This window comes from Ammospiza caudacuta, chromosome 1 (assembly GCF_027887145.1).
Source record: "Ammospiza caudacuta isolate bAmmCau1 chromosome 1, bAmmCau1.pri, whole genome shotgun sequence".
Taxonomy (NCBI): Eukaryota; Metazoa; Chordata; class Aves; order Passeriformes; family Passerellidae; genus Ammospiza; species Ammospiza caudacuta.
Genome location: NC_080593.1, coordinates 90,127,679 through 90,140,120, shown reverse-complemented (window position 1 = coordinate 90,140,120; position 12,442 = coordinate 90,127,679). Strand labels below are relative to the sequence as shown.

General features: G+C 37.9%; 1 protein-coding gene across 2 annotated transcripts in view; it reads right to left on the bottom strand.

Moving 5' to 3' along the window:
• Positions 1-12,442, bottom strand: part of LOC131568899 (poly(rC)-binding protein 3-like) — a 496,267-nt gene that overhangs the window by 287,201 nt on the left and 196,624 nt on the right. For both annotated transcript variants that reach the window (XM_058821076.1, XM_058821067.1), the window contains exon 4: positions 11,071-11,127. The gene's annotated coding sequence lies outside the window, so the exon portion shown is untranslated. The remainder of the gene's footprint in view (positions 1-11,070; positions 11,128-12,442) is intronic.

The window sequence follows — 12,442 nt, the reverse complement described above, 5'->3', positions numbered from 1 at the left end:
TTTCCAGTGATTTGCTTAAAGTCATAGAGTACTTAATCCTGCATAAGTAGATATGCAGAAGGTAAATTAAAATAATATTTCTAATGCTCATGGAACTATTAAATCAGCAGAATAGTGTACCTGTCTTTTACTGTAGGATCATTTATACATTCATATTAAATAAACCTCTGAGCATTCAATCCATGTGGTTTATGTGCTAAGAAGAATATTAAAGAATTGGCTCCATGCTGCCCTTTTCCTACTCTGAAATGGAGCATTTATCTTGTTTCTGCCATGATGGGATTGCACACCTTAGAGAATGTGTTTGTGGATTTTAGTACTAAAGAGACATCTCCTTCTGTGCAGAAGTGCTAATAACTGCATGTGGCTATTTTGAGCAGGTGAACCAACTATGCTCTACCGAAAAAGGAGAAAAAAATCTAATCATAATTCAGAAATTAAATTTAGAAGCTATATCACTCTCCACGCATTTTTCCATCTTATGTTTCCAAATGAAGTCCTAGATGGCAAAAAGCAACTGAGAAGGTAAACATGCAGTCCACTTATGTGTGAGTTACAGCACAGAGTAAAATCAGCTGTGAGCATGTGGAGACCGGGTGGTCTCAGTCTGAGTGCAGCTCTAGCACGCAACAGAACAGAGAATTTAATTGATGCACACAGTAAAAACCATCAGCTTGCAGAAGGGGCCTCACTGATTCTGCTATTTCCTCTCCCACAAATAATTCTAGAGAAAGATCCAAATTAACCCGCCAAGCAAGCACCAGGGAAGGATCAAGCTGAAACACTAGCTGGTATTCCTGGTAAATACAGGAATGGCACTGCTGCTCAGATCACAGTGTGTAATTGCACTGGGAAATATGAAAATTCTCAATAATAATGTTTTATTACAGTTAAGTTTAAAAGCCAGAAACAGCACATTTTGGCCAGAGAATGATGTGGTTGCAGTCCAGATCTGCAAACAGAGCTAAACACTTCGCTGCTATTTTACTCACAACATGAGATTGGCTCATGAATGCTTTTGTTGGAAACAGTCTCAGTGCTCCCAGCTTCCAACACCTTCTGCTGGTCCACATCTCCTACACAGCTGGGAAATTTCATTCTACTTAGCAAAAAAGACTAGAGCTAATTAAAAGCAATGTAGTCTTTTGGAAGGCAGAGAAAGGAGGGTATTCAACCTCTCCATCACTTCAAACAAAAATGCTCACATTCAGTTCTGCCAACAATTTTGGAGTATACAAAACAACACTGACTGTGAAAGGCAGGCTTTAAAAATATTTTACATGCATTGAAATAATTGATATACTTAAATATTGCTTTCTTTATTTTTCCTTAGAGCAGCTCTACAGATATTTCAAAAAAGCGTGCCACACACTGAAATATCTCCAGCTTTTGCAGTACCTGTGCGAGACAACTCCAGCTAAGAGAAATGCTCCTGGTAAAGGCAAGCATACATTTAACTACAGTTAAGGTACAATACAACCCTTCTTCAGACAAGGAACTGTTGCTTCCCCTACAATGATCATTCCCAGATATGGGGTTTTTGCAGGTGCTCCCCTGCAGGTACCCAAGTCAGAACAAAAGACACAGATATTCATACTGATGGGATGGGATGGGATGAGATGGGATGGGTTATGTTCTTCTTCTCCCATTGCATTAGTCTTAGGTGAGTGCTACAAGCAATTAGGCTTGACTTATGCTTCCAGCATCATCCTCACCCAAAGATGTCAGAAACTTAACTAAGGAAATCAAATAACTGCTGTCAACCACTCAATTTTATCAAACTTTACTTCAAACTTTTTTCTCCTGCAAATCAAATTTATCAGTGCCCTCGGCCTTCCTCAAATCCTTACACTGCTGCATTGCCAGTCACTATAAAAAGGTTTTTCAAGACTGCTACTGTGGTCCCACTCAAGTCAATGGGTGTCAGTATGGGAGAGTTAAAGGACTTAGCTCTTATTCAAATGCTCAGGCAACCAGAAGAGCTACATATGGGAAAGACAGTCACCAACATGTAGACATTGTACATGGAAAATACTGAAACTATTTTTAATTGCTGGCTCACAGATTTGCACTATGATACCAGTGGAGAAAACTACTACATTGCAAGTTCAAGAGACTGATAAAATGGAAACTCCTGATAGATAGCAAGGAAAAAGTTACACTGTTCTCATGCTTTAATTTTTAATATATTTTTTTGCAAAAGCTAATCTGAACAATAAAAAACTAGTTCTTGTTTTATAAATAAAGGCAACATTTTCAAAATGAAGAAGCTCGTTAACGTACTGATGACAATGCTAAGTATTTCAAGATTTAAAAGAAACATTGGATTAATTTAAACAATTATCCACCTTTGAATTTCCACCTCTTATTTTCATACAAAAGAAAACAAAAAAAAGCCTTCTAGAGTGTTTGAGACTCCACTCATAAAATCAAGAATGCCATAACTAGATTCTGAAAAAAATAAATCTGAAAGGATACATTTTGTAAATCAAAAAATGCTCAAGGATGTTTCTTTTTTGCTGCTTTTAACACATTACATAATACTGAACTAAAATGATATCTTCAACAATGTGAAAATTTGAAGGGGGAAAAATGTCCACCTTGAACGAGGCCTGACTGTGACTCTGCATTCATGTTTATTCTCTACAGAAAGAAAGAAATGCATACTTTTTTATTTTTATGAGAAAGTACATTTTTGGGAGGATGAAACATCACAAAAGAGTAGCAAAACAGCACAGAAGAGTAGCGAATGCTTAAGCGAGAAATCTCTCAAAAGCTTTTTCAATTTCACACCGCTCCAGTACCCTTTTTATCTGAACATCTTGTCTGTGCATTTTACAAATTTCCAAGCTGTTATAATGCTCCCAGACTGACAGTGCCCAGCAGAGCCAGGTAGCAGTGGGGCCTCATTGTGCCAGGCACAGTACAAAACACAATGGCACACGCTTTATCTGCCCCCAATTGCTTCAGCAGGGACACGTGGCCGACGGGTGATAGCACAATCACAGCCGTCAGCCAGGCCCTTCTCCAGTGATGTTGTCACGATTTCACACACGGCTGTAAAGTAATATTTATCAATGCCATGCATAAAGGTTTTATTCTGAAGACAATTAAGAATTTGAAATCTCTCCAGCCACCGAGTTTTCAGGAAACCCCACGTTACCCAGCCTCCAGGCCCTTCTCTCTGCGGCACAGCACACACAGAGCCAGCATGCTCTGCAGCCCTCTGGAAGCTGTCTAGCAGAGTCCTTTTAGACACAGCTATTTCATTTTGAAAAAGCAGCTGAGTCTTTTTATTCCCTGTGTGGTATTTCTGCTCCCAAATTGCAAGTGATCATAATTTCATGAGAAGCAGTTTAGAAAGGGAAAAAAATAAAAACCCAAACAAAATAAAATCCCAGTTGGCTACTTTCCCTATGTAGAAAATAGTAAACTTACTACAGAGGTTGCTTACTTAATATCTGAATTCAGTGCCACACTACAGAAATGTCCTAGTTTTGCCTCTACTTTCCATTTTAAAAATGGTATCAGAATTTTTGAATTCTTGTTCATTTGCAAGGTTGGGCTTGACTGATAATCTTCAGTTTGAATGATCTGTGAACAACAGCCTCTGATACACCGCTGCTTACCACTGGCTTGTGGTTAAATACTGCTTATCCTCCAGGCATAACTAAAAATGGATTTTAAATGGCACTGGTGTGGAAGCAATGCTGTTTTCACCTATACCTTTCACTCAAAGAAGGTATTTGCCCCTTCAGGCTGCATTCAGACAAAAAAATCTAAGTGGTACTGCCTAGCAAGGAAGAAGCTACTCCTAAAACTGATTTGATTAGAAGAAAACTTCTGGTCTGATGATGGTTGGTCCCTTTCATAAGATTTTTCTCCAATTACTCAGTTCTGTGCTTGGGCAGCTGGAGATGATGATCGATCAAGTCTCTCTTCAAGCAGTAATAACATTTTAGAATTTGTTTTATCATACAAAACCCAGATACATGAATAATAGGTTGCTTCTTAGCACCTGCTTAATTATTACATTCAGGCTATATCTCTTCTACAGGCATTTTTAATTTATCTCTAAGAGGATTTATGGAATGGAGACGCTATTTAAAAAACAGATTATGAGGTCAGTGCAGCCCAAGGTATTTCATTTCAGCTTTTACAATTAACATGCACACTGGAAAAGCTGGAAAGGCCTCTGAAGAGCAGTGGATTTGTCAAGTGCTCTGGCTGTCTCCCACAGGGATTTTCAAGGGGAGGTAATGGAAGACCAACAGCAAGTATCAGAAAGCCATCGACAGCTTTAGGAGAGAGTGCTAAAAAAAAAAAAGACATGCCACAAAGAAGCACCAGATACAGAATTTACTTATTTATTTATTGCAGTAAGTTATGCCAGTGAAAAAGATCAGCTTTGCTAAATGGACCTTGTTGAGAATGAAGCGAGCTTCACTCTCCCTTGATAGTTAACTTGCAACTGCCACGCTTTGGTGGCAGAAGTCATTGAACCCATCTCTGTTTTTAAAAGAAATGTGCCTTCAAGCATTACCCTTTGACCAGTATTATTATTTCTGTCTGCCTCAGGAAACACAGAAAAAGCAGTTTTGATGCTGTCTTATTAGAGATAGGGCTGTGTAGGTCAAAGAAGGAAAATACTTGGACATGCTATTAAACCTAAACTCCATGCACTGACCTGGAACCAGGGCAATGCTGTGAGAGCTGGCCCTCTCTGGGAAAACCACTGCTGGTTTGAACTCAAGCTTGGAAAAAGTCTCTAAAGTGAACTGAAAGGATATGAATTTGAACAGAACTACTAAGACATATATAAGCTATACTATATAGGATGCATCCTGAAGGAAAGATGTCATTATATAACTATTACGGAAAAAGCAGCACTGAAGGGGAAAAGCGGAGAAGAAGGAGAGAAAGGATGAAAAAGAAATCTGGAAAGGAGAGACCCAGGGGATGAATTAGTAGAGAAGAGTCAGTGGTTTCATTTTCACTTGTCTCTCCAGGCCTTGGTACTGCCTATAGCTCAGCTTACTATATTTAGAAATGAATGTCTTCCTGCAGGTTTATTCAGTGATTTGAACTCGAAAAATTTCTCTTGTTGGGGGAAGAGAAAGGGAGGGGGTAAAATATCCTCCTGTGCCACAAAGACTGAAATTATATTTCAGATTCAACTAAGTCTTCAGTAGAATAAGACACCCAATTTTGAATCAGAACTTGGAGGCAAATACACTTGTATAATTTCAGCATTAGTTGTTGGATACAAAAAAGCAGTCATTTATTTCTCCATTTGTTAGCAGCTCCAGTCTCTGAAAGATAACTTGGTTTCCCAGACACAGTTGGCAGGAAAGTCAGATTTTCAGTTTATGAGATACCATTATTTTCCTTTCCACCAGCCCTGCCACATATTTACATCAGAAAAAAAACAGCAACTCTTTGAAAATTACCAATAAACAGAAAGTCAAACAAATTTTGAATTCAGAAGAAAAAAACCAATAGAGTTTCTGGCATAAATCACCATTTTTTCCATTATTTGGCTGGGCCATCTTTACGCCAGCTGAAGAAGAGAAAATTGGCATCAAATTGAGAGGTGCTCTCAAATTCAAAATTCTCTACCAATTCAAAGGTAAAGCATGGCTGGAACAGATGACTGCCTGTGAAGCCTGTGGGAAGGATGATCAGGCGATCCCAACCTATGGAAAAGATAGCTGTATTCTGAGGGGGAGAGGAAGGGTTACCAACAGTAAATCAGAGTGGTCTGCTGGAAACTTGCACAGGGAGAGAGCTGAGCAGCAAATGCTGTCCAAAATGGATACAAATATGTTGTCAAGTTTATGTGACAGATCCATTATGGGTGAGAAGCTTAGCAAAATGAACTCGATCTCAACTGTCTCACAATATAAATGCCACAAGCTCAGAAGGACCTGAGCTTCCAGTTCCCCCATCCCTTACTCTGAGGTCTGCAAAGCGAGTTGGCATTCAGGAGAAGCAGCAGGTCAAGGAAAGCCTTATTCACAGGAACAACCACTCTGGGAGAGACCCTCCTGTTACATGCCAAATCTGCCACACTGTGAAATTACACATTTTCAAACACATATGCTCCCACAGTTGCTCTCTTCTTCCCCAGCTGCAGAAAGCAAATTTCAATGCAGTTACAGAAAACAAGTAATATATCTATTTGCATATTCTGATTTCTCAAATTACACCAAAATGTCATAGCACATGATATTTTTTTTTCCTGCCACGAACTAATGAAAGAGCACAAGAAGGATAATTAATGATCAAGGGGTGGTAGCAACTTGTAAAATGACATTTCCTCATGATGTATGCATGGAACATATATGTGTAAATGAATGCTAGAGCTTTTAAAATGTTCTCAATTTTCAAAACCAGAATATTTAACACAAAGTTAAGTTTTACACTACCAGTTAAGGCCACATTACAATCTTTGCTTGTGCTTCTGTGATTTTTCACCAAAAGACATTTCAGCACATGTTTAAGTCTCATTAGGGTTTTAAGAATGAGAGCCTTTTGGTTTGCTGAACCATGGCATGAGCAACCAGCTGAACTCAAAGGATCTTCAGAATAACCACAGTACCAAGGCAGCAGAGTGGGCACTGAGAAAAGGTGAAATTCACTATCTCCACTACTCAGGAAGATTTCTCTAGCACTTTGGTGAATGTAGATGGAAATGAAATAATCTACAAGATCTGATGTTATTTCTTCCCTTTAAAATTACTGCTAGAGGACACAACAAAGTTTCATAGAGGACCTCTTGGTAATTCAGTATAGTACAAATACTGTATTCAAACGTGACTCAGCTAATTCAGTACAGTACAAATATCTACAAGTAGATCTGAGTGCAGGGACACGTGTAAGAATTTATCAGAGAAAAGCCACAGTCAAATATGTCCTCCTAACCAACAAGATGAGAGACAAAAGTACTGTAGATGCCCTCATTGTAGAAAATACTGACAACTCCACTTGTTTATTAATATCTAACCCTGGCCGTGCTCCAAAATCGATGTTTGATGCCACAAAGTAGGAGGAATAGCAAGGAATCCCTCCTGACTCTGATCACCTAGTTTAGTACGTTACTCCACAGGATGAGATACTGCTGAGAAGACACAAGAAGTTTCATGCACAAACCCAGTCATGCAAGAATCACTTTATATCTTTTTCTCTTTCTTTCTGCACTCCACTCTTCCCCTTTTCCAGAGCTACAGCACAAGAGCAATCCAGCTACTGGTGAGGTGTTACTGTTTTTCAGTTCTGCTCAATAAATGGACTGAGAGCTGACACCATGGCTCCTGACCTTAGCCAAGGTCTGACAGTGAGCTTCCTGCCACTGCAACTCAGCCAGAACTGTGTGGCTCATTCATGGGGTAAGGATTCCTCACTTATATCCAAGAGTCAGCCAAAATCTGCCATATAAATCATACACTTGCTCATGTAGTCACTCAAAGCCACCTGAGTAATTCAGCAACCATTTCCACTTCCCATCCACCCACACATATTTTAAAGCATGTAGTCCAGTGTTTACTACAATACAGCTTTTTAAGACTTTTGTACCTCAATATTTGCAGCAGGGAGCATACTGGTGCCAGTTCTAGCTCTCGAGATTTCTTGAGATGAAGAAGGGCTTTTACTTTTCTTTAACTGGACAAATCCTCACTGGTCATGATTTTTTTGTTTGTTTTGTCTGCATTACTTTTTTTTTAAAACAAAAACAATTATATTGTTGTCATGAACTCTAATTAGATAGCCAATCTAATAGACTTTGAATTTTGCGTTTTAGTCTCAAAAGACTGCATTTTATTAGTACAATTTGTTGAAAGTAAGTGATTTTCAGTTTTTCAGTGTACCCATATAAAATGAAAAGAGATATTAACTTATGTAAACATCTACCCTAAGTTACCATTTCAAATGATGACCTTATGAGACTGGATAAAGAAACAGCCATTAACATAAGCTGGTAGACTGCCATGAAACCAAAGGAGAAAGATAATGAGCTATCAAGCAGATTAGCATGAACTAAAACTGAAACAAACAACCCACACATTTTAAAAAAAAGTAATAAACCAGCCTCCAGTCTTCAGTATTTACTGCACATATAATGTCAGGTTGTTATTTTCACTGACATCTCTCAGCCTCTGCACGTTGCAGTACCCTCTATTAGAAAGAACACTGTTAGAACAGAAATAGCTTCATTTTCAGCTCTGTGTCCACTGAAAGTTTATTTTCGATTTTTTTCAACTCCAAATTCATCTTCAGGGGGAATCTTATCCAATGCTGAACCACACATAATGGTATCACTGTAATAAATAATTATATTAATTAATTTAAAAGCAAAGCAATATGATGCAATATGACTGATTTTTAAAGGTGTTTGCTTGAGTTCTTTAACATATAGTCCATGTTCACTGCACAGTTTACCTCTCCTGCACTTGTAAACTACATGTGGATGGTACTCCTTCATTTTCTTTACACATTAGTTACTGGCATTATTTCTTAACAGAAAAGCAGCTTTTCCCAAATACTTTCAGCAGATTTTATTCTCTTCTGCCAACCTTAGAGGACCTGTCTGAACCTGGCCATTATGACTCCAATTTCATCTCCTTTGTACTTTTGCTGTGTTCAAGCCATGCAACCGATAATTAAAGCAGAATGAACCAAGGTAGGGAGTTGCCATCACAACAAGTAACTAAGCACTAGCAATGAGAGAAACCCAAGGTACTGAACCAGGGATAATGAAGGGTGTTTTTAACTGTATTTGTTCAGCTTCTCACTGTAGCTCCTCCGCTCTAACCTCTGCCACCGAACTCTCACTTTTGTGCTCTCCATTTCCCTCTCAGGTCCATATTTCCAACTTGCTGGAACGTCATCTCCTGAAACAGCTGCCTGTGTGCCTGCCTCTCTTTCTCAGCAAAGTGCTGCTCCTCCTGCAAGAATAAAAGTCTCACTATCCTTCTACACACATAATGAACAGTATACACATCAAATCCACTGTCTGCCATCTGTTTTCCTGGTGGATTTTAGGACATTAATTATGTTACTATGAAAAACTTTCAATGTGTTTGTGGCTTGACAACATTGTCTGTGTTTTACAGACTGTAATTCTGTCACTCTGTTTCTGGTTTAAACCTGTGGTACAATCTATATTCCATTTCCTCAGGATCAGACCTTCCAGAACATTGGACACTTGTTCCTGTCAGTCTTAGATCTTAGATTTGTCCTCTTTTAAGGAAAGATCTTATCTATGAAATGCATTGATCTTTTCTGCTACATAACAGATACTCATACACACACACAAATACCAGGAAGCAAACCTATGAAAAGGTGAGTTCATGCAGTTCTCTGATATGAATCCTTCTCATTCTGCAAGGAGGGAGAGATCCACATATTTCTGCAGCACCATTTTTTCCTTTTCCTGCTTCCCACAAGCAAGAATGGATTTATCCAATCCATGATAAAAGGCAACATAGCAATGGAAAAATATATCAGTGTTCTCAATCACATTTACATACACGTGTGCAACACTGATTTCTCTTAAGCACTCCTGCAGTATGAGTGCACCTCTCACTTGAGGCATTCATGCTCAGACCCCATTAAGTGCCTGCCTGTATAATAAATTGCAAGGTATTACATGCACACAAAATAAACTTCATTTTATCTGGGAAAGGACAAATTTCTGAGCTCTAAATCACAATGTACTGACATTTTAGAAGCTGCTCAATTCATGTGTGATATATAGGTCTGGGTGGCAAACTGTTCTGGTGCTAAAAATATTATATTTTACCTTCCCTGTAATTTAATTTACTGTCATTTCATCATCCCAGTGCTAGTCTGGTGCTACCAGTTTGCCTCTGATGGTCTGTATCAATTTGAATGAAAACAGAAATTTTTTCCCTACCTTCATTTCTAAATCCTAACTATAAAAAATTTAATGTAAACAACAATAAACAATAACATACTGTAAATAGGACTGAAAATCCTAACAAGAATATATATATATATATATCTTGTCAAGATTACTTCAGAAAAAGTTACCTTGCAACTTGAAAAGTTACATCATTAAGCAGTCTCCTAAACTGGTTTTCAGAAATGGCAAACTTTTAGCTATTTATAATTTCGCTTTTTTTCTTTTATATCTAGAAATTTTTATTGCAACTTTAAGTTGCAGTCCCAACTTTTTCAGCTCAACTCTCCACAATTAAATACACTTTTCTACAATGCATCAATTTGATTGACACAAACAGAGCAGGACACCATTTGCCTAACTGCTTCTGACTGCCAAAACTCTTCCAGGAATCACTTCCCTAGTGGATGTTCCTGTGACAAAGTGTTTCTAGAGCCTTATGCAACCTTAACTCAAATCCTTTTACATTTTCTTCACTATTTCTCTAGCACTGGGGCAGCCTCACATACTTCAAGGTAAGCAAAACTCCTGCTTGGTCCCACCACTGTTTCATAAGACCAAACAGATCTGTAACTGCATGCCTCAAGTATTAAACAATTCTTGTGAATAATAAAATTCAGCAAAGATCACAAGATAAACTCTACCCCTACTTTAATTTCACTTTAGTGACATGCTTGGACCCCTTTTTTAAACACTGCACAATGATTAAATAGCCAAAGAGGAAACAGTGCCATTAAGTAATGTCGTGCTGTTGACCATTACTTCACCCAAACAATTGTCTATTAGTGTATGAGCACATGGGCTGTACATCAATTGCACCAGATTTTCTGAACTGTCTTCTCACAAGCCCAAATATCCTTTTTCACAATAGAATATCTTAACATCTTATTTCAAGAAATAAGGTTTGTTGAAGGTTTTTTTTTTTTTTGTTAAACAGCTCCTGATGTGTATTGTTTCTAAACAAAATAGTCATTTCTAACAATTTAAACCTTGCTGTTGAAGTGTCATTTGGGAGAAATGGAAAGAAAGGCAAATTTTCACTGCTACTTGTAAAAATGCAAAATAAGAAAGATAATAAATTGCACTTACACTAGCATATCAATTTGTCATTGGTAATAATGCAATAAAATACATAAAATTCAACTTACTTATCACATCAGATGTCCATAAGCCACAGTTCCACCTCAATCCAGAGAAAACTTGACCTGTTGAATATGAAGAAAACATTTTCACTCATGATAAAGTCTTGCTCTCTTTAGAACAGGCTAACAAACCATGGATTTGGGGAAGGATGAAAAGCAGTTTAGCTCCACAGACAACTTCGGATCCCAAAACTTTCTTTTCACTTTCTGTTACAATTCAAATATGAACTGATAAATCACTGATTTCCCAATCAGTGATTTAGCTTTTTTAAATATTTATGCAGTGCTTACTAGGGTCTAGCATTGGGCTCTAAGAAGTATCTCAGAAAGATGTACAAAACCTGCTAGAGTGACTGAAAAATTAGAATTGGTATGCACAAATTCTTATGAATCCCTTTGAATAAATCTTCAAAGATCAAAAAAAAACCCACATTTTTCTTCCTTTATATTGTATTTGCAGGGATGCACCAACGATGGCAAGAATAATGCATCTGACTCCATTGTATCAGAAGGCTAATTTATAACTTTATTATACTATATTATATTAAAGAATACTATACTATACTAGAGAATAAAGAAAGGATACTTACTGAATGCTAAAAAGATAATACTGAAAACTCATGATTCTTTCCAGAGTCCCGACACAGCTTGGCCCCAACTGGCCAATGAGTCAAAACAACTCATGCCAGAATCTAATTAGGTAATCACCATAAACAATGTCCAAACACATTCCAAACTAGCACAACACAGGAGAAGCAAATGAGATTAGAATTCTTTTCCTTTTTTCTGAGGCCTCTCAGCTTTCCAGGAGAAAAATCCTTGGTGAAGGATTTTACTTCCACTTTTCATCTTTGCTCCATTCTACATATCCTCTCTCTCAGAGAAAAACCAAAAGCAGGGGGTGCAAAAGGGAAATGAAAAGAGACAATAAGGACTGTCAGGGAGACAAGGGGCTCTTTTCTGCCAACAGGACCCTTATATCCACTGCATTTTTATAAAATCGGCTCTTTAAAAATCATAGCCGTCAAGTATTTAGTCCTCATATATTCAGCCTAAGATCTTGAACAATTTTGCTGATATTTCTTGAGCTATAAAGCAAGACAAACAATACTCCCTATCAGCCTGCATTCACTAGAAAGCAAGCAGAAATTAGAGGTGTCCAACACTCATAAATGTGCGTAGAACATATGTATAGTGCTAATATTCTTGAAAAGAAAGCAGCTTCAACTCTCTACCAGCATGAAAGCAGTAAAGTGTGAGCTTGAGAGGATACAGCACACAATTTCCATCTTTGGGTGAACAGAAATGTAAGTTCTCAAGTGAAGAACAAAACATGAATCCACCATTGCTGACTTGTTTTGTTTCACTGACTCCACTT